General features: G+C 39.6%; 2 long non-coding RNA genes across 26 annotated transcripts in view; one reads left to right on the forward strand and one right to left on the reverse strand.

Annotated features, from left to right (window-relative positions):
• The window catches only part of LOC120395799, a 305,544-nt gene that overhangs the window by 244,010 nt on the left and 35,545 nt on the right, over positions 1 to 25,989 (reverse strand). For 16 of the 24 annotated variants that reach the window (XR_005592807.1, XR_005592799.1, XR_005592802.1 and 13 more), the window contains 3 exons: positions 18,865 to 18,952; positions 15,536 to 16,327; positions 14,447 to 14,514 (listed from right to left, as the gene is read on the reverse strand). This is a non-coding gene — a long non-coding RNA (uncharacterized LOC120395799). Of the gene's footprint in view, positions 1 to 10,504; positions 10,654 to 10,909; positions 11,355 to 14,262; positions 14,293 to 14,446; positions 14,515 to 15,535; positions 16,328 to 18,864; positions 18,953 to 25,989 lie in introns of those variants that run through there. The other 8 variants (XR_005592837.1, XR_005592838.1, XR_005592826.1 and 5 more) reach the window with 8 other exon arrangements.
• Positions 11,281 to 25,989, forward strand: part of LOC120395790 — a 76,792-nt gene continuing 62,083 nt past the window's right edge. The window contains exons 1-3 of one of the 2 annotated variants that reach the window (XR_005592796.1): positions 11,308 to 11,587; positions 12,473 to 13,222; positions 18,334 to 18,418. This is a non-coding gene — a long non-coding RNA (uncharacterized LOC120395790). Of the gene's footprint in view, positions 11,588 to 12,472; positions 13,223 to 18,333; positions 18,419 to 25,989 lie in introns of both variants that reach the window. The other variant, XR_005592792.1, reaches the window with a different exon arrangement.

A 25,989-nucleotide genomic window follows, 5' to 3' on the forward strand; every position in this document is an offset into this window, starting at 1 on the left:
GTATCACACCAAATAATTTCTCTCGCCCCCCTTGGTGTTTATACCTTACAAATATCTGTAGACTGTTTTCAGGTTCATTGCCTCTTCAGAGACACAAACTCTTCATCTTCATTTACCCAACCTATATAGCTCCCCTTAAAGTTTCTTCATAAATCAATCCCTTCAACCCACTCCTCATTTTGGTTGCTCTTCCCTGAACTCCTGCCAGTTCATCAATTAATTTATGGTAACATGCCATTTCTGCGCCAGAGAACGGGTACAAATTAGTCTTTTAATCAAATGTGGATATATTAACTCTGATATACACAGAGAAACACAGTGGGCTATATTCACTGCTGAGTTGCATCCCAGGTGATCCTACTGAGCCAAGTCCATCCCTAGTGTAACTGTGCTAAACTCAATACAATTTCATCATGGATGAATTTTGTCCATGGGATTGTATAGGGGTGTATGTCATTGCTGAATTTGATCCATTTAATTCATATGGCTGAGGCTAAATGAAATTCAGTGTCTCTAAGAAAAATGTGCTAATGGAAAGAAAACATTTTTCTGAATTAGTGATCATTTCTGAGTAAGCTTTACTTTTGGTTTAAATAGCTGAATATTGATATGCTTTATAATTCCAATTATCAAATTAAACACAAAATTATAAGAGACTGAACTGTGCTGCTAGAACCATTGTCACAAAATACCACTCTAGTGGCCTCATTTTCATAGGTTCTGAGTAGAGCTGAGCAGTTTGCAATGTTTGCGTGGAGGCTGAAACCACTCAGCTCACCAGACTGTGATCTGACTCAGATCTGCATACAAGTCTATAAAGTTAAAAACCACATATCAGGTTAAATATTCAAAACCTTTTAAGATATGCTTTGTTTTTCCTATGTATCTCTTATGCCCTTCTATTTCCAGATTATAGTGGCTGAGGTATCACATGCAACAAATGGAATTGTGGTGGCTATGCCATGGCAAAATTAGGCCAATGGTATCTGTACAACAGGTTTTCATTGAACTGTAAAGGAAATTGCTCATGTAAGGTACTAGTGAAAGGGTTTCACCCCTGCTGACTTGTTTTCTGATCTGGCTCAGCTCACAACCTGGTGAGATGAGTGGTTTCAACCTCCATATAATGTCAACTGCTGAAGAGGGTTCCAAGACCCAATCCGCTGCCAAAAATAGTCTTTAGCTAAGAGATTATGGGAGTGGTGGTTTGACATTTTTATAACAGAGGGATGGGTTAAACAAACGACCAGGGAGGAAACCACACAGTTTATCCAGAGCAGTTGAGGAATAACCAAAATGGTTGATGCTATCATTTTATCTCTGGGTTCTTTAAAACGCTCAACATTTCACATCATGCTTCAAGCAAAAATTGATTATCTGTTCAAATAAAAATATCTCTGTGGTATATAAACAAGCTTGATTTTAAATACTGCAGCACAACAGTTTTATAATATTATATAGTATTATATCTTAGATATGAGAGATAAAGAGCTACTAATTCTAATTAATGAGCCACTGTGGAATGTTTGTTAATTTCAATGTCATGTTGATCCTAAAGGGAAAACAAACTCCACTCTAGAGTTTACTTCTAGCTGAGAATCTTTCCTGGAGGTTTTCTACACTCTTTCCAGTCAGCTTTGTTACATGTAAAGAGCTTCCTGTTGCTACATGAAAACTATATTTCAGTCTGGATTTCTGAAACCAGGGTAGGAATGGAGCCCATCATCATGTTTATTTGCATTTACACAACTCCATCAGAGTCATAAGGCAGCCAAAATAACCAAGAGTCAGATCTAGTCAGTTTGGGTAATACCTGGCCCAACCAAAACGTTAGACCTAATCCATGGAACAGTGGTTTTAAATAAATCACACAAATCTTTGAAGTGTATATATTGGTGTCACTGGGAGAAGGCGTTGTTTGGAGTGATATACTATGGGACAGAGAACTTTTACCCATAAATCTTTGGAGCATAAAGCAGAGAGGGACTGATGGAAAGGCCTGTTCCTTTCTATTCATTGGTGTGCCAAAAAATCAAACCATTCACCATAGTGTTTAAAAGGGAAGGAGAGAGCTTTCTTGATAGCATTCAGAATGGTTCCGCCTCCTTTTACATCAGCTGCTAAGTGAATGTCATATATTATTTTCATTTCCCCCGTCCTGGATTCTGCTCGATGACATCTGTTAAGTCCAGACATCCACAGACTTCACTGAAAGTCCTCAGAATTAAGGGTCTGATCCAAAATCCTTTGAAGTCAGTAGAAAAACTACCTCTGACCCCAGTGCACTTTGAGTCAAGCCCTTACACTGGTGTCACTGAGAACAGAATCTGACTTTTAGACTGTAGGAACCTCTCCAGATCTTGGTGTTCTGTAGTGTTTCCTGGTTGTTGTGAAAGGCCCAGCCCTTCAAAAAATATAAGCGACATGCCCTGATTTTTTTTTCATCCGTTTATTGGCCGCATACAGGCGTCTAGAGTAGACCAAGGGAACATAGTTAAGGCACCGACATCCCAACACTCACACTATCACCAGATCCCCCTTTCTGTCACAAATTAAAGGACGCTGCAAGAGCAGTACTTTTCCTAAAACGTTCATTGTATTCTTGAAGAGATCCCAGATGCAAGGCTGCGAGAGAATAAGTGCTTGCATGTGCCTTCTGCATATCCCAGTTATCGGGCGGCCGTATAATGAGCGCTCCTAAGGAGTGAGAGAAATAAGGAGTTTAGACCTTCTGAACACAGTGATTCTCTCCAGCTGTCACTTCAAAACTATTCTCTCTTGCTCTTGTCTTCCTCACAGCTGCTCGGATCGCTTCAGATTTCCAGACGCAGAAGTGTGTCAAACGCGGGTCTCTCCTGTGTGGCTTTTCTGTGATAGGTTGTCAGCACTTCTGAGGCTGCTTCACACAAACGCTTGCCCACCTTTCAGATCTTACTGATTGCCTCAGTGCAGTATAGCCACAAAACACAACACTTCTTTCTGTCTTCCGCAGTCAGATCGGTTCTTTCAAATGCATACTGAGGATTTTCTGTGGTAAAGAATCCACCCCTACCCTCCTAATGTTAGCCAAACAAACCTAAAATATAGTGACATGTTTCAGCAACTTTGAATTGCAATGCAGCTGCAACCGGAAGGGCTAATTAAGTAATCCTGCCACTGAAAAGAGCACGGCCAGTGTGACACTAACATTATAAATTAGATGCCCTTTCAATCAAAATTTTAAATAAATAAACAAATAAATGTTAAATAAATAAATAAAGTACAAAATTGCAGGGTCTGCTGAATTTTACCCCCAAATTATTTTTCATCATTTTGCAATCCAAATATATTATTTATAGTTTTATAATTGATAGGAAAATTTCAGTTTACCTCCCCAGCCCTCAAAAAAGTTAAATATTAGCGCGAATAGTGTTCTCGGTGTAACGTCTGATCAAATGGCTAAACACCAAATGACTTCTCTATTTTCTTCATACTTTCCGTATGAAGGCAGGAGATAAAAGACCTTCTTTGGAGGGTGCATTATTGTAAACACTTGCCACCAGCAGCTGCAGAAGTTAAATTTAAGAATCACCAAAAGATCAACCTTTTAACTGCAACATTCTGAAGAGAAGGAAACGAGGAAAGGAAGGTCTCAAAGCAGCCGCTGCCTGCTGCACGCCCACTGGTTTCACTGGTTAGAGTGTCTGCGGGACAGAGATAAGCCGTGGGTGCAAAAACAAAGCTAACATTAATTATTTTGAGAGAAGTATTTGCCACTATGCAAAAGTGATAATGCTATCTGTGGGGCTGGGTTGTTCGAAGGACAGGGCTGGCAATGTAAATGTTGCGTGACTTTCAGTTATGGTCATTCTTCACTTCATATGCCTTAACAAGTAAGATATAGGCAGAGCAGTATTCAATGCAAAATATGAGTTTCGGATAAGCGCTTCATTTTTAGAACTCCTCTAACTTATTCCTCATTAAAAAAACCTAAATAAACAAAAATCTACGTAATGGGCCCCAAATATGTAGGACAAATACATCCTATGACTTTCCATCTCAACTGGATATCCCAGGCAAGAATTGAAGAAATGTAATTTGTGTGCACTGCAAACCAGTTTTCTGTGTATAAACAAAACTACCTACAGACGATTAAAATAAACTTTAGTTGCACCGTCGATATAATTTCATGCTTTAAGAGAAATTTAAATGACAGATCTCTGGCTCTCGATGAATGAGCTATCAAAAATGAAACTTTGAAATGTCAAAAACACACATTTCGGTTTTAGTGTCGCAAGAGGAAAAACTAACTCAATTATTTCAATTAGCTACTAGATCTTGAAAGTTTCACTTATTTTTCAGCGAGTTACAAGTTGATTTCCGGGTTGGTGTCATCATAATTTCTGTCTTTTGGAATGTCCAATGACCCAGAAAGATAATGATATTCTCTACATGTGAAGTTTTAGCATTTTTAACAATAATTGCCCATTTTCTGGAAGCCAAAATCTAAATAGGAAACATCTTTGAACACATTATTTGCCCAAAGTTCTTGAGTCTGTGTCATTTGCTGAAGTATTTTTAGTGTAAAAATACTTCATTTTCACTGCACTGTCTTGCTGGAGTTATACCGTTTACGTCACTAGGAAGTCAAATAGTCAAGCATTTGATATCCTGTTTATAGAGTCATCACACCGACAAGCGTGTCGGTGTCTCTACATCTATTTCAAAATTGCTATTTATTCTTTAAGACGCTTTTAAAAAACAATGATGCCCTTTTTTCTGATCCTTTGGAAATTTTAAAAATTGTAGTGTTTGACGTCTGTTAAAATGTGAGGTAATTCTGTACCTTATATTAAATGTTGAGTAACCGTTTATGTGCCAGGGGAAAAATAAGAGTACAGGAAGACAACCAGTATTCTGAACATTTGGAAAGAGGAAATGTTTACCATATGGGGCCATAATATGCATTCCCCGTGCACCCCGAGATCCATTGGAAGAATGTGGCTTTGAGCCCGTAAATCCTAATCCGAGACTCAGTTAGTGACTCTCTTTTTGAACCAAAATGAACATCTAATCCGTTATTCAATGCAAAGGGCACTGGAAACCGCAGTCATTCTGCAAAGCGGTACTTGTGCTGACCTCTGTGTTGATAAACAATTTAATTCTTTAGTAGTTAACAGAAATAATCTTAATATAATGCCACTATAGAAACATAACATAAACCTACCTAACTAAAAATGAGTCAGCATAAAGAGCCATGTGACTTCTACATGCAAATCTAAGTAAGATGTAATATGTTAGGAACAGGAAACCGATTACCCCACGACTCTCAGAAAAAAAATACAACCAAAACTATAGCTTCCATGACATTTCAAAGTAAAAGTTCCCCAGGAAATAGAATGCTAAGAAATCGACATCAGTAGGATGATTTTCATGTTTACCTTCTTTCAAACAAGTTGTCCATCAGATCTTTAAGTTGTTCCCAGCAGTCAAATATTTTGACAGGTAGAACCAAAAGAGAAGACAAACAATATTTCCGTCTGGAAATAAGCATTAAACAAATTGTATTACTAGTTCTTTAATGCACATACCCCTGGGGGTACAAAGAAGTCTTCCCGGGGATACATCAACTCATCTACATATTTGCCTACTTTTACAACAGGCTATGTAAAATGCACGAGTGAAGTCAGTACAAACTAAAATTTCATGCAATGACTTGTTTATACTGCTCTATATACTATGCACTGAAATGTAAGTACAGTATTTATATTCCAGTTGATTTATTTTATAATTATATGGTAAAGGTGAGAAAGTAAGCTTTTTTTCTGTAACAGTGCGCTGTGACACATTTGTATGTTTATGTCTGATTTTGTGAGCAAGTAGTTTATAAGTGAGGTGTAATTTGGGAGTATGCCAGACAAATCAGACTCCTGAAAGGGGTACAGTAGTCTGAAAAGGTTGAAAGCCACTGCTTCAGTGAATGGTTCCCCTACACACACGTGGTCCATTATTAAAACAATATATTTCAAAAAAATCACATCCCTGGTTGAGTGTTGTGGCGAATGTACCAAAATAAGAAACAGGGTAAGGTTTATAGATACCCCACCAACAATAAGGGAGATGCTGACCAAATCCAGATTATTTTATTTCATTATTTAGAGCAATATATGCTTAATTCAATATATAGTGACACGCACATTTTCAAACACCCGTTAATTTACTTAAGCAAATCATACAGACCACATTTGGTAATGACATGGGTCTTTTTCTCTGTGTTTTTTTTAAGCGATTTTGCTCTAGGACAGTCTAGTTCCTTGCACTTAACGTCTCCGAAACTTTATTTTACGTCATGTGCTACACTGAAACGTAATCAAAGGTTTACTTCATTATATTCTACATTTTCGTTCCTACAATGTCACAATAAAGGACAAACTTTAGATTCTTAACATTTACAGATGCACATTGCTGATAACAGAACTATTATCAAGCACGCGAGTGAAACAAAAGCTTTCAGAGATCCGATTTGATGCAAATAAATCATCCAATCCTTAAAAACCTAGTCGAGCGAGCTTGATTTGTGTGGTGGTAAAAAATACATATGAAATTATGCAGCCCTATGAACAGGAGAAGTCCACGGACAGAATCATCTGGGTTTGAATTGTGTTAACTGGAAGCTGCTGATTCCTTCAGCTTCACCGTGAGGACTGAGCCCTGAAGCGCAGACTGTGTCCATTTCCTCTGCAGGTTTCCCCAAACCACATTTTGCAAGGCTTTTTTTTTTCTTTTTCTTTTTTCGTACTGACTAAACGGATGTCTTGGAAGCGATTCGGTTTTTCCAATTGCCCTTGTGCGAGCCCCGTTCAGGACTCCGTAACCCTTTCGCCGCTTTGGACTCGAGAAGTAGGTGCAAGGCTTTATTTCCCGGGGCTGCCCCAGGTCCCCGCTTCGTGGAGCATTAAGGGATTGAAATAACAGAGGAAACTTCAGGACTCCCGGAAAACTCGAATCCGTATTAAATAAAACTCTCAGGGATTGATTCAGATCTTCTAGAGTTATCTATTTCGGTTTAGACACAGCCACGGGGTGTCGGATTATGCTGGCAGACATAACGAAAACACCTACCTATTACCCACCCTCTCCCCTTTAAATATATCTGATCCTTTTCCAAGAACGAACCGTACTCACAAAACTTTCTCAGCTGTATTTGACAGTTAGAAAGAAAAGGAGAGGTTTTTAATTGAGGTTTCTAACAATCTCTCTCCGTGTTAGGGAATTTTTTTTCCTTTTATGAGTTTACAGAGATTAAATTTGCTTTGTTTAGTGAATGTCACTAAAGTAGCATTAACTAGATACGGAGGTGTAATAGTGGCGAATTTTCCCACTTTAGGCTATAGTCTCACAAAGCCTGAGCTAAGAAACACTGCTTGGATACATGCCATTTCACTGTAAAAAAAAATTTCCTCCCCTCCCTTCCCCCTCCGAAATGAGAACTGACGTTTTCTGTTCTCGTTTCAGTTATAGGTGAATGGGAGGTGAGTTTCAATCGTTATACAGAAGCCTCGCTGATTTCATACTAAGAAGCGAGACTGAAATTTAACCACTTCAGGAAACAACGAGCTATTAAAAGCTATTAGTAAACAGTGTTGAATCAAATAAACATCGTTGTTCTAAAAGTTATGTTTTAAGGAAAGAAAGGTCCCGAATCTCAGTAGAAGGAAATTGGATTTGATGTCCTTGACTGATTCTGAAATCGGATATTTTACTGAATGTGTTTGGGGTTTTTGGGGGGCGGGGTGTTTTGTTTTTGTTTGCCAAGAAAATTATGAGAGTTTGCAAAAAGATGTAAAGAAAGGAACACTACAAATTGGTGATCAGCCATAGTAAATCTCTTGTTTAGAATCCATAAATTTAAGACTATGAATGTTGGCGTTTCTGTTTACTCGTGCTAACGACATGATTAAAAAATAATAAACAAACAAAAACACAGAAAGGGTTTCTTTCCAAAAGGCGAAGTTTAGGAGGGTATTTCATCTGAACTCTTGTTGTCATTTTGAATATAAATGGACGCGGAGTCTGACTGATTTCCTTAGACACGAGTGGGGGTGTAGTGTTATATGTACTGATCACTGATCAAACTGCTAACGTGCGTCTTCTCGCTTCTTCAGTGTTCAACTGTGTGTTCAACATGCAGCCTCTTCAACTCTGTCCAACTTCACTTCAAACAAAATAAACTATAACCCTTAATTAACGACATCGACATTTGGTATATAGCCCTTGCACAGCTTGTATTAAAGTGTATTAAACAAGGGATACGGAAAACAATATGGTAAGAACTTTTTGTTGTGAACTTTACACACTCCCTACGGTATTAAGAAAGAAAAAACGGTACGTATCACGCAATAGCTGTTACCTACGTAACATCTATGATCTGCTCAGCTAAGTAATCCGAAGACATTCTGAAAATGCAGCGTCATTCTTCTAATGACCTCCTTTCTAAACTTGGAGAAACTTATATTTGCTTAAATAAGCTTTTTACTAACAAATTAGCTATTAAAATAATCTTAAATTGCATCTATTCTGACTGTACAGTACTGAAAACCGCAAGTAGGGAGGCAGTTTTGACAAAGCTAGATATGAGACGAGAAACGGACTCCATGTAACTTTGTATGCAGTGTTATAGCCCTGCTGGGTCCCAGGATATTACCAATAAAAGATATTACCTCACCCACCTTGTCTCTCCATCTAACTTTGTTTATTTGTAAACATGGGACTAGCAACCACCAAATAAAGTGCTTACAGAAACTGTGGAAAAGAGCTCCACCCAAAAGATCCGTTGCTGACGGTAAGAATTGGAGTATGTACAAGTTTGCAAGCTGGCTGTTCAGTGCTGACTCAGAACAGCAATGTAGGTCACAACGAGTTTCCTAGTTATCTAAATTCGAACAATTAAGCTTTTCTTTAGAGACTTCTAAAGCGCTGTTGTTACATTTCTAAACGCAGTGCTTTTTACTGAAGTTCAACCTGCATCTGGGCAGTTACACTGAGTTTGTAAGCCAATGTTTGGAGTCCGCACGCTTGCTTTTTGCTATTCAATCGTTTAACCTTCTGCTTTTATCCTCTGTCCATTCCCATCACAATAATCCATTTCATTTGTCCTAAAAGCGTATTTTTCAAAGTTGTTCCAGTGACTCACAATCCTTTTTTCATTAATTTTAAGAAAAGCATTAAGTGATATACTAACTACTGTCTATTCAATTCTGGACACTTACCAAGAATGTTTATTCATCGTTTACTCATTAGTTTGACCCTTTATTACCGTCATTAAGTGTTCATAGAATTAATCGTACACATTATTTAAAGAGCTATTAAAAACCTGCACCTTCTGAAACGGCTTTTACTCCACACACTGAAGGAACTCAGTCTTCTGACTGACACCGAACATTGTCTATTTTCAGACTGGTTTATTTAAATTCTCTTGTTGTTTACCATAGCACAGCAGAGAAAAACACTCATAGTGCTAGGGAGGATGAGCAAACTGTCGGATGTTGCCGAAACAGCAGCAGCTGCAGCAGCGATGAGATATTATTCCCAAGCGCAAAGTTGTAAAGAAGATAAACCAGGATCAGGATACAAGATAAGAAAATAACTACAATATATGTATTTATTTCACTGTCGTTCAGAGTTTTCTATTATCATAAAACTGAGCCACAGAATCAGAGCCCCTCCGCCACTTTGCAGTAAGATGAGTGTGTGCGCGGGGGAGGGGAGGGTGTTCAAAGCTTTTTTGGTCAAGAAAATAATAATAGGAAAAGAATCCGTTGTAATGTAACATAAACAACAGAAAATCATCCGGCTAGATACTGCACGACAAGAAAGAAAAAAACCTGGAAATCTCACCTGGTCCACAGTTTCTGTTCAAACGCAGTATATCACCCTGCATGTCCATTGCAATTTTTTTTAGAACAATCACATCACTCGGTTCATTAGCACAAAATCGTTTAGCCTCACTTCTCTCCTTCAAATCCTTTCTAATGTGCATCAGTATATATATAGCCCTGGTACTAGCAGAAAGGAGTTCTCCTTCTAAATACAGAAGGTTCTCAATCCTGCAGAAGTTTCATGAATGTTTCGTAGAGGCAGCACTAACTTCTTGCGGACTCAAGTAGGAACTTAGAGAGCGCTTAGCAGGTTCAAACAACTCCGGTGCCCGGCCTCCCTTTCCATCGTTTACGCACAGACTCTCACGCAGAGGGTACCACTGGAACCATCCCATCCAATGGCTCCTAAGAGACGGGTGACAAGAATCCCCCTAAAAGCACATATTCTTTCAGCTTGTTAACAACATAGTTAAACTCACGGAAAGATCCTACGTCCCATGCGACTTCACCCGTGTCAGCTTATCTTGAGTTGGTCACTCCGCTCACTGGTCTGCTTAACTAAACTATTTTAGTCCAAAAGTGGAAAAATTAAATGTGTAGCAGAAAGAGAGGGCAGAGCGATTGGAAATTGAGAATGTAAACAACACTTACGACCAAGCCAATTTAATTTCGTTTCACTGGAAGGCCCTTTTGCAATATTCCTTGTTTACATTCAGTTCAGAGACGCTGGCTTTAGGCCAGAAAAGTGCAGTTTCATTTCTTGGATGGCGAAGGAGTCTTATAACTTCAAGATCAGCTTTAAAAGAAACATGTAAATATCCTCTCAGCAAACGCATTGCCATTAACCCTTCAGGAACCTCCCCGACATACTCTCCTCCCCTCCTATATGGTAGGAATGAAAAGGGAACTGTCACATAGTCTCGGTGCACCTGCGGAGAGGAGAGCGAGTGAGTGTTCTATGGGTCTTAGCAATGCTGCTTCCCCTTTCCTGCGTACTAATTTCCTGTGAATTTGCAAAGGTGGGGTTGTAACAAATTCACTTTAGAACTCTGTTGTAGTAAAACAGACGAGTATATTCAAATATATAAACATGAGAGGCACTGGAGAACACATGTGGCAGCAGTGGGCACTGTGGCATGCACTTGTAATAGCGTAGTGGGTGACACGCAGGGAAATCCATTCCTCTGCACATATAAAGCATAACCTGGATGCGAGCTCCAGAGTCCCTGCGAGCGGGGAGAGCAGCTTCTCTCTGCTACTGCTGTGCATGGCAAGGCAGCACTAAGCAGGCACTGGGCAGGCTGGTGCTCTCCTCAGACACGTGATTGAATCTGATCTCTGGCGCTGCTCAGTGGGGTGGTGGTGAAGGAGGAGGAGAGGAGGAGGTCGCAGTGTTGTGTACTTAAGGTCGCGTGTGTGCAGGGTTTTTCTCCCTCTCTCTCGGAGGAGTAAGTGTGCCACTGCTCCGCCTTCTCCTTTTCGCAATGTTGACGCAATCTATAAATAGTGGAACAAAAGGACCAACTTCCTCGCAGCTCTGCTGAAACTGCACAAAAAAGGCAACAGGGGGGTTGTTATTTTTATTTTTTTTTCTGGTTAAACAGCCGAATCTATGGGGTAATCTCGCTATTGGAAGATTTTTCTTCGCTTTCTCATCATACTGGCAGCGTCCTGCAACTGGCTCTTTTGCTTTACAGTGAGAAGGGTGTTTTTTCTCCTCTGACAGATCAGTAAGTGCAATTCAGATATTTCCTTTTGGGGGGGAAGGGAGGACTCCTGCTCTTCTATCTGCTACATTGCAAAGGCAGAGGGATACAGAGGAAATAAAGAGGGACTGGGATTTCAGACCGAGAGCTAAGCCATAGTGGTTTGTTGTCACTGAACTGAAGGGGCATGCGAGTGTACGTGGGTCTCATACTGTAGGGGTGTGTGTAGTGAGGAGCTGGGTTAGTCGGGATATCAACTGTCACATATTACAATAGGTTATAAAAATAGTTACTGCCGCTTACAGAACAAAAGCTGACGCACTAACCAATATTAAACTGGCTTTTGTTAGAAGGGAAATGTGTGTGCTTGCGTGTGTTGGGGGGAGCTGCCTGAAGCAAGTTGCTGTGTTAGAAAGCCTAATAGGAGATTTGTTTACCGCCAGAGCTCATCGGCGTGTTTACTGCACACACGCCGTACTGGGCTCGCCTCTACCCAATCTGCTGCCGGAGCTGGAGACAGAGAGGATCTTCCACCTTTTCACCACCACTCAGGATTAAAAGGGAGTGCATTTGTGCTCGCTTGGGGGATCAGCCTCCCCCAATCTGCACGGCATGTTGGGGGCAGCTAATACTGTGCTGATATACCCCCTCCCCAGTAACTAGGGGATCGGTGCAAGCGTAGGCAGCTACTGGCCAGGGAGAGAATTACATCATCCCCCTCCAATTATATTACCTTTGGAGCTCTACACCGTGATAGATCATGGAGGCAATGAAATTGCTCTCACAGAAAGCGGAGGGGAAGGGAGCAGTGTGCTTGAGAGGGTCCCTGGCACGCAGAGGGAGACAAGCAGCCCAGGCGCGCGCGCCCTCACACACAGAGCTGTAATGACCAGAACCTACTGTTTACAGTGCCCACACAAGCGTATTGTGACGTCATGTGATTGACAGCCAGTCCCTCCAGCCCGGCTCTGTCCAGAGCCTGACAACCGACTCTATATTAAGAAAAGAATGAAGTCACCGCCACCCTGACAACAGCAGGCGGCGGGCCCTTCCGCTGGCTCCCTCCCACCTTTCTCCCTCCCCTGGATCTTGAGGAAGCCGCTCTGCAGTATGAAGGGACGATGAGGGCTCAGGCTTCCATAGCACCCCAAGAGGAAAGTGCCCAGTGATCCCCACTTCCTTCCAGAGAGCCAGCAGGAGGGCGGGCGAGCGAAAGAGGGAGGAGACACTGACCAGCCCAGTTGAGAAGGAGCCTCCTCCCATTGTGCAATAACATTCAGGAGTTACAAGCGCTTTTGTTTAGCTAGGGAGGGGACAGACACCAGAGCCAGTTTTGCACAAGCAAGACAAGGGACAGAGCCTGTAGCCTGGCAGTAGCCTCTGGGACTCATGGGCCAATTTCTCTCATCTTATATCACTTCCACCTTCCATGTGTCTCCATTATATGGCTCCCAACACCCAGAAACTGAGCAAAAGCTTGGCAGAAGGAATAGTTAATAGGTCGGACAATACAGCCACGAAGGGACTTGTTACCCATAAAACCTGCATCGGTTATTAAATAGCAACCATCAGCATAAGGAAAGAATTCTAGTGTGCTACAGTATAGTCCAAATCACTAAACATACCGCTGTTTGGGGTCATTCCTGTACAATACTGGAGGTTGGTTTGTTTGTTTTTCAATAAGGGTGGGGCTCTGCTCTCAAATCGATAAGCAAACTTTTGAGAGTCACACAGAAGCTTTTCTGTATTTGGAGAAATGCGGGACTGGGTTCTAACTGGGCCCTGTTTTTCTGAGTCTCGATCATGATTTTAAAATGATCAGTCATTTCAAAAAAGCAAAATCTATGATAAGTGGAGGTTTTCATTACATGCTAGTTCTGTTTGTTTAGCCTACCTCTGTTATAACAAGAAAAAGAAACCTGGTCACTCAGGCTTTGCACAAATCTTCATAACTGAGAGATATTCTGATAGCTCCCAACATGTCTGTCTTTTGGTAATATGTTAAAGGAAATGTGAATCACAGGTGGTGCATTCTAAAGGCTCCAGGTGTACTAATACAGTTCAGGATTTAATAAAATCCATTGTTTTGCTTCTAGATTTAAAAGTATTGCTTACTGTAAAGTAGCTCTGTTGTAAAACTAGATTTCTAACATTTGAAATGTTTACCTTAGTAGCACAGTTAATACCATGTTTGGGTGCTTTACATAATGGTGATTAATTTACACTGGACATTTTAAACAAATACTGTATGTTCAGGAAGCAATTTGTCATAAGAGATTTAAGTTTTATTTATGGATACAGAACAGCTAAACTGCTGTCTCAAATATTTTATACGAACAAGGTAGAACACACAGGAAACCATCCTAGTGTTGTGAAATTCCTAGGAATATACTTTTGACACTGTATTACTTACTATACAAATTATAGGAACAATGACATTTACTGGCCAGTCATAGTAGGTTTGTGACAGGACAATAAATGGTACACCTTAGTTCAAAATCTTGCACAAAATAAACATTTAAAAATAATAGAAAAGCATGTTTGAATACAGACTCAAAAATTAATCCTCATATCCTATCTTATTTTTTCCTATTTTATCTTAACATTATAAGATTACCAAAATATTGCAATGTATACTTGAGACAACAAAGGCAATTTTTCATTTCTTAAATTTGTCAAAATACTGAAGTAGTACTTACCCACTGCAAAGTCAATAAATCCATACCACACTAAAAACAACAAAAAGTGTTTTACAGACAGTGATATTTGGTGAAAAAAACTTTTTCCCCCCTCTAGTGCAGTAACCTAAAAATACAACTAAATAATAAACATTTACCCAGTGGAAACTGTAAGAATCATGGACTTCAATTTAGTGGTACATACAGTTTTTAACTTGTTGATGGTTTTGGTTTCTTCAAAGTAGTCTATTACTTTTTGAAGTTTGTGTGTTTCTATTTGTGAAGAAAATAGACAGAAAAGCTTTGAGTTCCCTACTGTCACAAAAGTAAAAAAGAAGTTAAGTTTGAGCTGCTAAATTGGCAGTCTGGAATGAGTCAATGGTATCTCCTTTGTCCTTCTAGCTTTCTCTGTTATATTGTATCTTTGCTCTATTTCCTCTACACAAGAAAGCAAGCATTTCACATTTAGGATTTCAAATTGTAGATATTTTTAATAATGTTACATTTTTATAAGACTTGTTGTTTTCCAAATGTTTTATTGCACAAGATTGGAGTACATACACCTTTTCAGATTATGGTATATTAATAACAGTAACTCGCTATCAATGACACTAAACTAACTTTCATTAACCAAGTAGATAACTTTGTACATGTTTCAGCATATACTTAATTAGGTAAATTATTGTTGTTTTCTTGTTAATATACCTTCATAAGAAATCTAATGTGCTCTTTTCCAAGCATTTCATAATTTCTGATTTGATAAAAAACAGTTGAGAATTGGGACAAAAAGATGAAAACTGCCCTTTATCTCACTTGCTGAGGATTCCCTTGATGTGGGTAAGTCCCAGCAGGCAAAGAGCCATCATAGGTTACTTTTGCAACACCATCCTAGGAAATATGCCTAAAGATCACTGCACTACAGCTATCTTCAACTGGTGGACAGTCAATTAGGAATCAATGTCAGCTTAGGTAAATTAGAGCTGCCCCTATGGTGCTCAAACTTGTACCAGAGACAGGGCTGGGCAGAGATCAGAGAGCTATAACCAGCTACTGGATGGCTACCCAATTCTGCTAAATTTACCAGAGCTTTGGTGTATCGGAGAATCTGGGCCTAGAACAGTTCATTCTGTCCTTGTAAGTAGTCTGAATGGTAGCAGTGTAAAATAAATTCCAAAGTTGTCAGTGTCTGGAAACAAGAAGTGGTTTAATGACTTAGCTGGTGGGGAGGTCTTTCAAAAGCTGAAGCAGGAAGTGTGGGGCCATCACTGTCACTATGGGATCAGTTTCTATTTACCTGAAATCCAGTCTGCTCTGAAACTCTGGCCTTTGGATTGGTATTATGTTGTGCTGCAGATCTGTCATTCTCCCAGAGAAAATAAACAAATGTCAACAAAAAATAGGTTGTGTGAAGGCACTAGTGTTCAGTAAATAAAATATGCATACTTTCTGTATTACACATATATATCCTTACTCTCATAAATAGTCTCATTTGTTTTAAATGTAAAAAATACACTGGAATTTAGAATCCACCCTGTAGCATACACATTAAAGAAAGCTAAATTGTATTAATTTATTATGAGGATCAAACCTGTATTTCCATATGTACAGTGTGTAATTATTAATTACTTTTATGTTAAAATACAAAATGTTCAGAGTTCATACAAGATAATACCCTGGGGGTTTTCTAAAAAATACAAACTTTATTTTTTAAAAGAGTTATTTTTTTTCTTGTGATTACCTCAGCTAAATAAGCATAAGTGGGACATTCAGCACATGACTAATTTCAAATTAACCTCCCCTTCCATTCCCCTTTTTAGACTTCTAAAATTTGTGTCAGTGGACCGTTGATCTGCTGCAACATCACAGCTACTGTGATTCTGGTCAAGAGTTGTGCCAGTAAGTGGCAGGAATTATTATTATTTTAACAGTATGGTTTTGCAAAAAAAAAAAAAAAATTACAAACCCATGACATATAATGAAAGTCATATACTTGAGCCCTTATGCATCAGCTCCAGACTCTAGCAGGGTTCAGTGGTAGCCATGACTTTACAGTGGTTGGCATTAAGTCCGTGCAATTTCAGAGTACCTGAAATAGGGGAGAAAATATTTGTTACATTTAATTATTTGTTAAATGCCCCTCCACTCCTTACTATTTGGGGCATCTGACACATAAAAACACATGTAGCACTTTAAAAAACTCTAGTTCTCCTTTAATTTTAGCTATTAGGTAGCAAATATTGTGGGTCATATTTTTCTCATCAATGAGATTTTTGTATTTGAAACAGGACAGAATATACCTCTAAATTTTAAAACAAAAGCTAAATCAGGTTATTTCTATATCTCACTTTTGTTTACTGAAATAATACATTTAGTCTATTATGTGTTATTAATGCAGGACTTGGAAAATCTATTTACCAATTTCCAAATGAGAGTAAAAAAAATTATCTGGTGAGCATAGGCGCTTAAGCCGTTAATATCTGCAGCTTTCATTTAAAAAATAAAGTACACTTCTGTTCTCTAGGTTGTGAATATTACCATAGTTCACATTTGGAGGGTTAATGATGCAGTGTTGTCCTTCTGGGTCTGCAGGCAGACAGTTCCAATGCCTATGCTGCTGCTCATCACTTTGTCAAGTAGTAGCAAAGTGAAATTAACAAGGCTCTGCAGAGATGAACATCTGTAGTTCAGAGTCTTATGACTAACTGTGGAATTGTCAGTAATGTCAATATCATATTGGTGTCCCTTTCTGGCAAAACTATTAACATCAGAATGAGGTACTACAGTTATTCAGAGGGGTAGGGGAATAGGGGATAGAGAACAGATACAAGAAATGGATGCTGAGGGAGAAGTAAAGTAGCACAGACTCAACCACCCTCTCATAGAAGCCACAATGCTCTCGAAAAGTGGAGAAGGGATAGAAACCTCCCTTTTCTCTTCCAGAAGCTAGAAAGGGGTGAAACTTATGATTCCTATTGACTGGCAACTATATACAACATCTTTCTAGAAATCTCTGTACACACTCTCATTTCTAGTACTGGTTATGGCAGGGAGCCCCATCTTTCATCCATTCTTCCCTGTCCCCCTCTTTTGTATCTATTTCTGGTTTGTGGATTTAGTTCTCTAACTAGTACCAGTAAATATCTAGTATAATTTTCAAGTCCTGCATTAATGCTCCATAAGAGAGTCATCATATACTTAGTATTTTGAGAATAAAAGCAAGTAAAGCTGGCAAGATATTATTTTTTAAAGATAACTACTACACATGTATAATTACTTTTGATAAGGTTTTCTATTATATATGTATAGTAGTTCTTAATACTGTATATGATATTACTGTACAGTATTGAATATCACTGTATATGTAATACTGTACATGATATTAGCAATTGCAGGGTATTAAATAATGCACTTTTTAAAAAAAAATGTAGAAGCATGCACTTAACACAGGCTACAAATATTCACATAATACAGATCACAAAGTAGCCATTCCAACATGGCAGGTATAAAAGATAAATGCAAATTAGGAAAATTCAAAAAGTCTATCAGGTGAATAATATACATTTTTAACCTTACATAAAAGATTATAAAAAAGAAATATAAATGCAGAAAACTTAAAAAAAACACGACGCTTTTAAGACAAACTGGCAAAATCCAGAATATTTAATATTCAGTATTTAAACTACTGTTTTACACGTGTTTTAACTTTTAATTTGCCTATTAGATTGAATGTTACATGCACATGAACAACCTTTGCTTAATAAAATCACCAATTTCACCCAAAAAATCCATTATATGATACTGTTTGATTGCCTGTTACAATCTTCATGTACTATTGACTAAATACGAACTTTGGCAACCTTTCCATGTAAAATCTATTAATTGTTACAGGGTCTCATCCTGTAAACGCTTCTCACACAAGAAGTCCCATTAAAGTCAAAGGGACTATTTGCATGAGTAAGGGCTACCTGTCAGTTTGGACTTTACTTCAACTTAGTTTTGTAATGCTGATCTGTAGGACAAATACTGCTGAAGAGACAAAAAGAAAAAAGCTAAATAATTAATACAATTATTTGCGTTTTGTAACTCCTACAGATTTTTGTCACATACAAGCATTAGAACAACAACTCAAATGCCAATGAGGGAATATGGAAAGGAGGGGGAAGCTGATAAAAATACTGTGAGTGTATATAGTTCCTAATAATATAGTAATAGAGGCTAGATTGAGCCCAGCCTTGCATTTCTGCAAGAAGACTAAAGGGGCTGTGAAGGGTGGCGCACAAGAGTCCTTCCTCAGAAGGTGCAGACAGAACTGTAGTATCTGAATTCAGGGGAGTGAACCAGCCCCAGAATGGGAAGGAGGAGGTGGGGCTATGTCCCCCACTGGCCAGCTGCAGAGAAGGGAGCATACTCCACTATGTTAAGAGCTAGTGGAGCATGCACAGTCTGCCTGTGCACTGGGGAGCTCGGGGAGAGATCCCTGAGAAGTTGCTGTGCTCTGCAGCACCCCTTACTCAAGACTGCCTTAAAGACAGAATTGAGCCTTCAGTTAGATACTGAGTATTTCTCTGTACGTGTGCAATATTTTTTAGGGAGGGATACCAAAAAGAATGTTAATTAACTTACCTTAGACATAGAGTTTGTACACTTCATGCTTATGAGAGCCATAAAACATTACATTAGTATATGTATCAGCACTGTAGACAAAGGTGACCTGCAAATATAAAATTCAAGAATCAAGCAGCTTTAATATGATGTGCTGAATATCCTCAAATAAGCAGGGTTAACTGATGCATTAGGAATGTAAACCTTGTTCCCTTCACCCCCACTCCCTTAGCTCCTCAGAAGTTGCAGATTACTGGCTACAGCTCTATCTGACACTTCAAACTGAACTATACTCGTGATGTTACATCAACATCAAGATGGAGGAAGGGTGGTCTAGTGGCCAAGACACAGGTTTTGGGAGCTGAGATTGGGATTATATGCCTGGCTCTTTCCCAGACTTCCATGTGTGGCTTTTGGCAAGACACTTAGCCACTCTGCACCTCAGTTTCCCAAATTATAAGATGAGGTTGATTAACACTTTTGTACCTCACAAGGGTATTGTGAGGATACATTCATAAATATTGAAAGATGTTCAGATACTACAGTGACAAGGGCCATAGAAAGTGTAATACACCACCAAATTTAAAATAATTAGGAACATTTTGTTTAACTGTATATTTGACATAAAACTCATTGGTCAGGAAGCAGATTGTTGAGTTAACCATGGCCATTAAAGATCACAGAGCTAGGTCGTCTGGAAAGGATCTGGATTCAAAGCTCCCCCTGAGAAGGGAGCTCATAGTGTGTCACATCTCCAGAAAGACATTTTCAAAGTTACAATGGGTGACACCCTATGCTCTGGTCCTTTATGCTGGGTAAAAGGGTCAGAAAAGTGTATAGAGGCTCTAAAAGGGTCAGAAAAGTGTACAGAGGCTCTTATTTGGCCAGGGTAGGATACCCCTGGCACAGGAACTGAGGAAGACAGTCATAAGGCTGCTGAGGACCCCTTCCAAAAGCCCTGGAGCAGGAGGGCATGACTGGAGGTGGGAGGATTTATCAGAGGTTGAGATTAAACATTGCAGAGATTCTGTGCAGCACCGTGGCTCAGAGGGCTGCCCAAGGAGACTGTCATAATTTAGGCCTCTGAGACTGTCTGCATTATGCCAGGGGCTGTGGAGCAGCCCAGGATTGAGAGGGCACAAGTGGTTTAAAGCTACCTCAGACCCACCTGGGTTGTGAATACTGTGCTGTGTCTCTTAGAGGAGCAGTGCAGAATCTCACCCAAAATGTCTAAAAGAACTTTGAGACAGCTATGGATGAAAAGTGCTCTGTAAGTGCTAGGTATTATTATTAAAAGATAATTATAACAAACAAATTGCAAAGTGGCAAACATTTTAACTGAAAGGAAGGATCATCTGTACTGATAGATTCTGTGCTACGAGAAGACAAATTAGCAGATAATAGCAAAATTGTCCTTTTATTCATACATAAAAATCTATCAATCTGGAGGGAGAGGTTGTTGGGAATTAGCAAGCAAAATGGGATGAAGAGAGGGAAAGATAAGGAAGGAAATAAGATTTCATAGCAGACTGCTGAACTTGTTGACTAAAGGCCCAATCAAGGAAACAATATCCACCTTGTAATTCGTTGTAAATGAATGGATCAATGCCCAGGTCATTGCTCTTCAAATTTTGTCACAGACACTCTATTTCTCTCTTCCCATTGATCTTTTGAGGGGGGGTCAACAACCACGTGGACAAGAGTGATCCAGTGGATATTGTGTATTTGGATTTTCAGGAAGCCTTTGACAAGGTCCCTCACCAAAGGCTCTTAAGCAATCAGTCATAGGATAAGAGGGAAGGTCCTCTCATGGATCAGTAACTGGTTAAAATATAGAAAACAAAGGGTAGGAATACATTCTCAGTTTTCACAATGGAGAGGGGTAAATAGCGGTGTCCCCCAGAGTGCTGAACTGGGACTGTTTTTGTTCAAAATATTGATAAATGATCTGGAAAAAGGAGTAAACAGTGAAATGGCAAAATTTCCAAAGGAGAGAAAATTATTCAAGGTAGTTAAGTCCAAAGCAGACTGTTAGTCAGGGACCAGTCTTGCGCTCTCATGCCCCTGGGGGGTTTGTCCCGGTTTACTTCTTGAAAAGGGCCATGGTTGGGGTGCTGCCTCTGTAGCGGTGTTCTCGGGGTGGGGGAGCACACTGGCCAGCGACTGTACCTAGCTCTCTAATGTAATGCCTTCAACCATGGACTGGGGAGGGGGCATATGGAGGAGTGTGGTGTGGAGCTAGCGTCGGCCCTGCCCTTGAACTTCTACTGCCACGGCTGCTCCCTTGCCTGCTGTGTAGTGCTAGTGAAACACAGCTCCTGTATGTTAGCCCACGCGCTTGTGTACCTGGCACTGGCTTCGCCGTGCGCCTGGGTTTGCACTGGGTCTAGTGTAACTGTCCAACAATAGCGGTTGTCTCGTTAAGTACAATAAAGGAGTGATGTGCAATAAAAAAAAAAAAAAGACTGTGAAGAGTTACAAAGAGATCTCACAAAACCAAGTTACTTGTCAACAAAATGGCAGATTCAATGTTGATAAATGCAAATAATGCACATTGGAAAACATAACCCCAACTACACATACAAAATGATGTGGCTTAAATTAGCTGCTACCACTGAAGAAAGAGGCCTTGCAATCACTGTGGATAGTTCTCTGAAAACATCTGCTTAATGTACAGCGGCAGTCAAAAAAGCTAACAGAATGTTAGGAACCATTAGGAAAGGGATAGATAAGACAGAAAATACCATAATGCCACTATATAAATCCATGGTATGCCTACACCTTGAATATTGCTTGCAGTTCTGGTCACCCGATCTAAAAATGTATATATTAGAATTGGAAAAGATACCGAGAAGTGCAACAAAAATGATTAGAGGATGGAACAGCTTCCAGATGAGGAGAGATTAAAAAAACTGGGACTGTTCATCTTGGAAAAGAGACAACTAAAGAGGGATATGATAGAGGTCTATAAAATCCTAAATGGCGTGGAGAAAGTTAATAAGGAAATGTTATTTACCCCTTCACATAATACAAAAACCAGGGGTCACCCAATGAAATTAATAGGCAGCAGGCTTAAAAGAAACAAAAGGAAATACTACTTCACACAATGCACAGTCAACCCGTGGAACTCGTTGTCAGGGGATGCTGTGAAGGCCAAAATTATTACTGGGTTCAGAAAAGAATTAGATAAGTTCATGGAGATATGTCCATCAATGGCTATTAGCCAAGATGATCAGAGATGCAACCCCATATTCTGAGTGTCCTAAGTCTCTGACTGCCAGAAGCTGAGAGTGGACAACGAGGTATGGATCACTCAATAAACTGCTATGTTATGGTCATTCTCGTCAAAGCATTTGGTATTGGTCCCTCTTGGAAGACAGGATATTGGACTAGATGGACCACAGATCTGACCTAGTATGGCCATTCTTATGTTCTTATCCTTATCTGCTTTTCTTTAACAATAAGCTGCTCTAACCAATTTGGATATGGTTGCTTTAGATACTCTGTTGCCTTATTTTTTTTTTAACCAGTATACACCACAAAAAAAGTATCTTATTTTCAAAAGGCTTCCATCATTTCTAGATTATATTTTATGGCCCTTCTTACATCCAGAAAGTGAAACTTCAGTGTCCTTAGGATGAGAAAGGCTTAGGTGAATAATGGGATAATAAGTGAATAGTGAATAATATGAAAAGATAAGATTATTTTAGGGAGAAACTCTGGGGCTATGAAGAAGACTCTTTATTTTCTTAATAAGATAAACCGTTCCTGAATTGAAATTGTTTCTGGAGTTCGTAGTCTCTCTGAAAATGTGACTCTCACTGAAAGGGGAAAAAACCCAGCAACTTTAGACAGCGGTTCAAATGGAAGCTCCATCAATGTAGGGAGAAGCAAATTTAAGTTCCAATAAGCCATAAGGTATTTAATTGATGGTTGAAACTTTGCAATGGCCTTGATACATCTTGAGCTGTGAGGGTGAATTGCTACACTGTCTGCATCTAGCAAGTTTGAGAGCCCCAGATGCTGAAGTCTGTACACAGAGATAGTTGATTGTAGATTCTGGACATAAATTAATACCTTGATTTGATCCATGAGTCAAAAAGAATTGCTGAACTGAAGGAGGTTCAGGCCTTAAAGTTCCACATTGCTAATTTTAATTTCTCTGGATTGAGACAGATCAGTAGATCCCTTGGAGTTGGAAGCATACGTGGCAAATGAAGAAACATCTCTATGATGTGATGGACCAGTCATATGAGAATACCTCTACAGTAACTCCTCGCTTAACATTGTAGTTATGTTCATGAAAAATGCAACTTTAAGCAAAACAATGTTAAGTGAATCCAATTTCCCCATAAGAATTAATGTAAATGGGGCGGGGGGTTAGGTTCCAGAGAAATTTTTTTCACCAGACAAAAGATTATATATTTATATATATATACACACATACACAGTATAAGTTTTAAACAAACAATTTAACACAGCAATGATGATTGTGAAGCTTAGTTAAGGTGGTGAAGTCAGAGGGTGGAAGAGGGTGAGATATTTCCCAGGGAATGCCTCACTGCTAAATGATGAACTAGAACAGCTGAGCCCTCAAGGGTTAACACATTGTTAATCTAGCCTCATACTCTGCAAGGCAGCACAAATGGAGGGAGGGGAGACAGCATGGCAGACAGAGACACACACCCTGTCAGTGAAAGAGAGAGAGAGAGAGAGATGTGCATTGCCCCTTTAAGTATACTGACCGCACTCTAAGTACATTGCCTTTTTAAGTAGATCAGCAAGTTGAGACAGCCCCTGTTGCCAGCAAGCTCCCTCTGTCCTGAGCTCTGTCGTGTCTCCCCCCTGCTCTATGGAGATGGGGAAAGCGGGCGGCAGGAGCAGGGGGGGGGACACCCTAACATTAGCTCTTCTCTTCCCCCCCCACCCCATACAGCAAGCAGGAGGCTCCGGGGAGCAGCTCCAAGGCAGAGGGCAGGAGCAGCACATGGGGGGGTGGGGCAGGGACAGCTGAACTGCCTGGCAATTGATAGCCTGCTGGGAGGCTGTTGCACAGGGAATTTAGGGGAGCGGGAAGCTGATAGGGGAGCTGCCGATCCACCCTGGTTCAAGCCCCCACCAGCTTGCTCCAATGGGCTGCTCTTCCTGCAAGCAGTGAACAAAGCAGGCAGCTGCCAAACAACGTTATAAGGGAACATCGCACAACTTTAAACGAGCATGTTCTCTAATTGATCAACAACGTAACAACAAAACAACGTTAACCAGGACGACTTTAAGTGAGGAGTTACTGTATTTTCTATGCTTAGAGCAGAAGAGCTTTAATTTCCTGTTGTTGCTCAAGGCAATCTGGTTGATGGTGAGCATCCCCCAGTTCACTACGATCTCATTAAAGATAATCTGATTTAGCCTAATTTTCTAACTTGATCTTTAAAACCTCCAATGATGGGGATTCCGCAGCCTGCCTTCGAAGCCTATTCCAATGCTAAACTATCCTTATAGTTAGAAAGTTTTTCCTAATAACTAATCTAAATCTCCGCTTCTGAAGATTAAGCCAATTGCATCTTGTCTTACTTTCAGTGGACATGGAGAACTGTTGATCACAGTCCTCTTTGTAAAAGCCCGTAGCATATTGGAAGACTGTTACCAGGTCCTCCCTCAGTCTTCTTTTCGCAAGACTAAACATGCCCAGTTTTTTAACTGTTCCTCATAGATCTGGTTTTCTAAATCTTTGATCATTTTTGTTGCTCTCCTCTGGACTCTCTCCAGTTTGTCCACATCTTTCTTAAAGTGTGGCACCCAGAACTGGACACAGTACTCCAGCTGAGGCCTCACCAGTGCTAAGTAACTCAGAACAATTACCTCTTAAATCTTACATCTAACGCAGCTGTTAATATACCCCAGAATATTAGCCTTTTTTGCATCTGTATCACATTGTTGACTCACATTCAATGTGAACCACTATAACCCCCAGATTCTTTTCTACAGTACTACTGCCTAGCCAGTTATTCCCCATTTTATAGTTTTGCATTTGATTTTCCTTCCTAAGTGTAGTACTTTCCACTTGTCTTTATTTAATTTAATCTTATTAATTTCAGACAAATTCTCCAATGTATCAAGGTCCTTTTGAATTCTAATCTTGTCCTCCAAAGTGCTTGCAACTCCTCCCATCTTGGTGTCATCCACAACTTTTGTACGCATACTTTCCACTCCATTATCCAAATAATGAAAATATTGAATAGTACTGGACACAGAACAGATGCCTGTGCAACTCCACTAGATATATCATCCCAGTTTGAAAGCGAATCACTAATAACTACTCTTTGAGTACAGTCTTTCCACCAGTTGTGGACCCACTTTACAGTAATTTCAGCTAGACCGCTGGCTCTCAACCTTTCCAGATTATTGTATCCCTTTCAGGAGTCTGATTTGTCTTGCATACCAACAAGTTTCACCTCACTTAAAAACTACTTGCTTACAAAATCAGACATAAAAATACAACAGTGTCACAGCACACTATCACTGAAAAATTGCTTACTTTCTCATGTTTACCATATAATTATAAAATAAATCAATTGGAATATAAATATTGTACTTATATTTCAGTGTATAGTATATAGAGCAGTATAAACAAGTCATATGAAATTTTAGTTTGTACTAACTTCACTAGTGCATTTTATGTAGACTGTTGTAAAACTAGGCAAATATCTAGATGAGTTGATGGATCCTGTGGAAGACGTCTGCATAACCCCAGGGTTATGTGTACCCACTGATCTAGACCACATTTCTCTAATTTGCTTATGAGATGTCATGTGGGACTGTCAAAAGCTTTACTAAACTCAAGTTATATCACATCTACTGTGTCACTCCATTTTCACTAGGCCAATAATCCTGTCAAAGAAGGATATTAGGTTCATTTGGCATGATTTGTTCTCGACAATTCCATGTTGTACATTACTTATCACCCTATTATCCTCTAGGTACTTACAAACTGATTTATAATTTGTTCCAGTGTTTTTCCAAGTATCAAAGTTAGGCCGACTGTATATATACCCCAGGTCCTCTTTGTTCCTCTTTTTAAAGATAGGTACTATGTACTTCTCCATTCTCCATTAGTTTTCAAAGATAATTGCTAATGGCTCTGAGATC

The sequence above is a fragment of the Mauremys reevesii genome, linkage group 1 (assembly GCF_016161935.1).
Source record: "Mauremys reevesii isolate NIE-2019 linkage group 1, ASM1616193v1, whole genome shotgun sequence".
NCBI classification, from domain to species: Eukaryota; Metazoa; Chordata; order Testudines; family Geoemydidae; genus Mauremys; species Mauremys reevesii.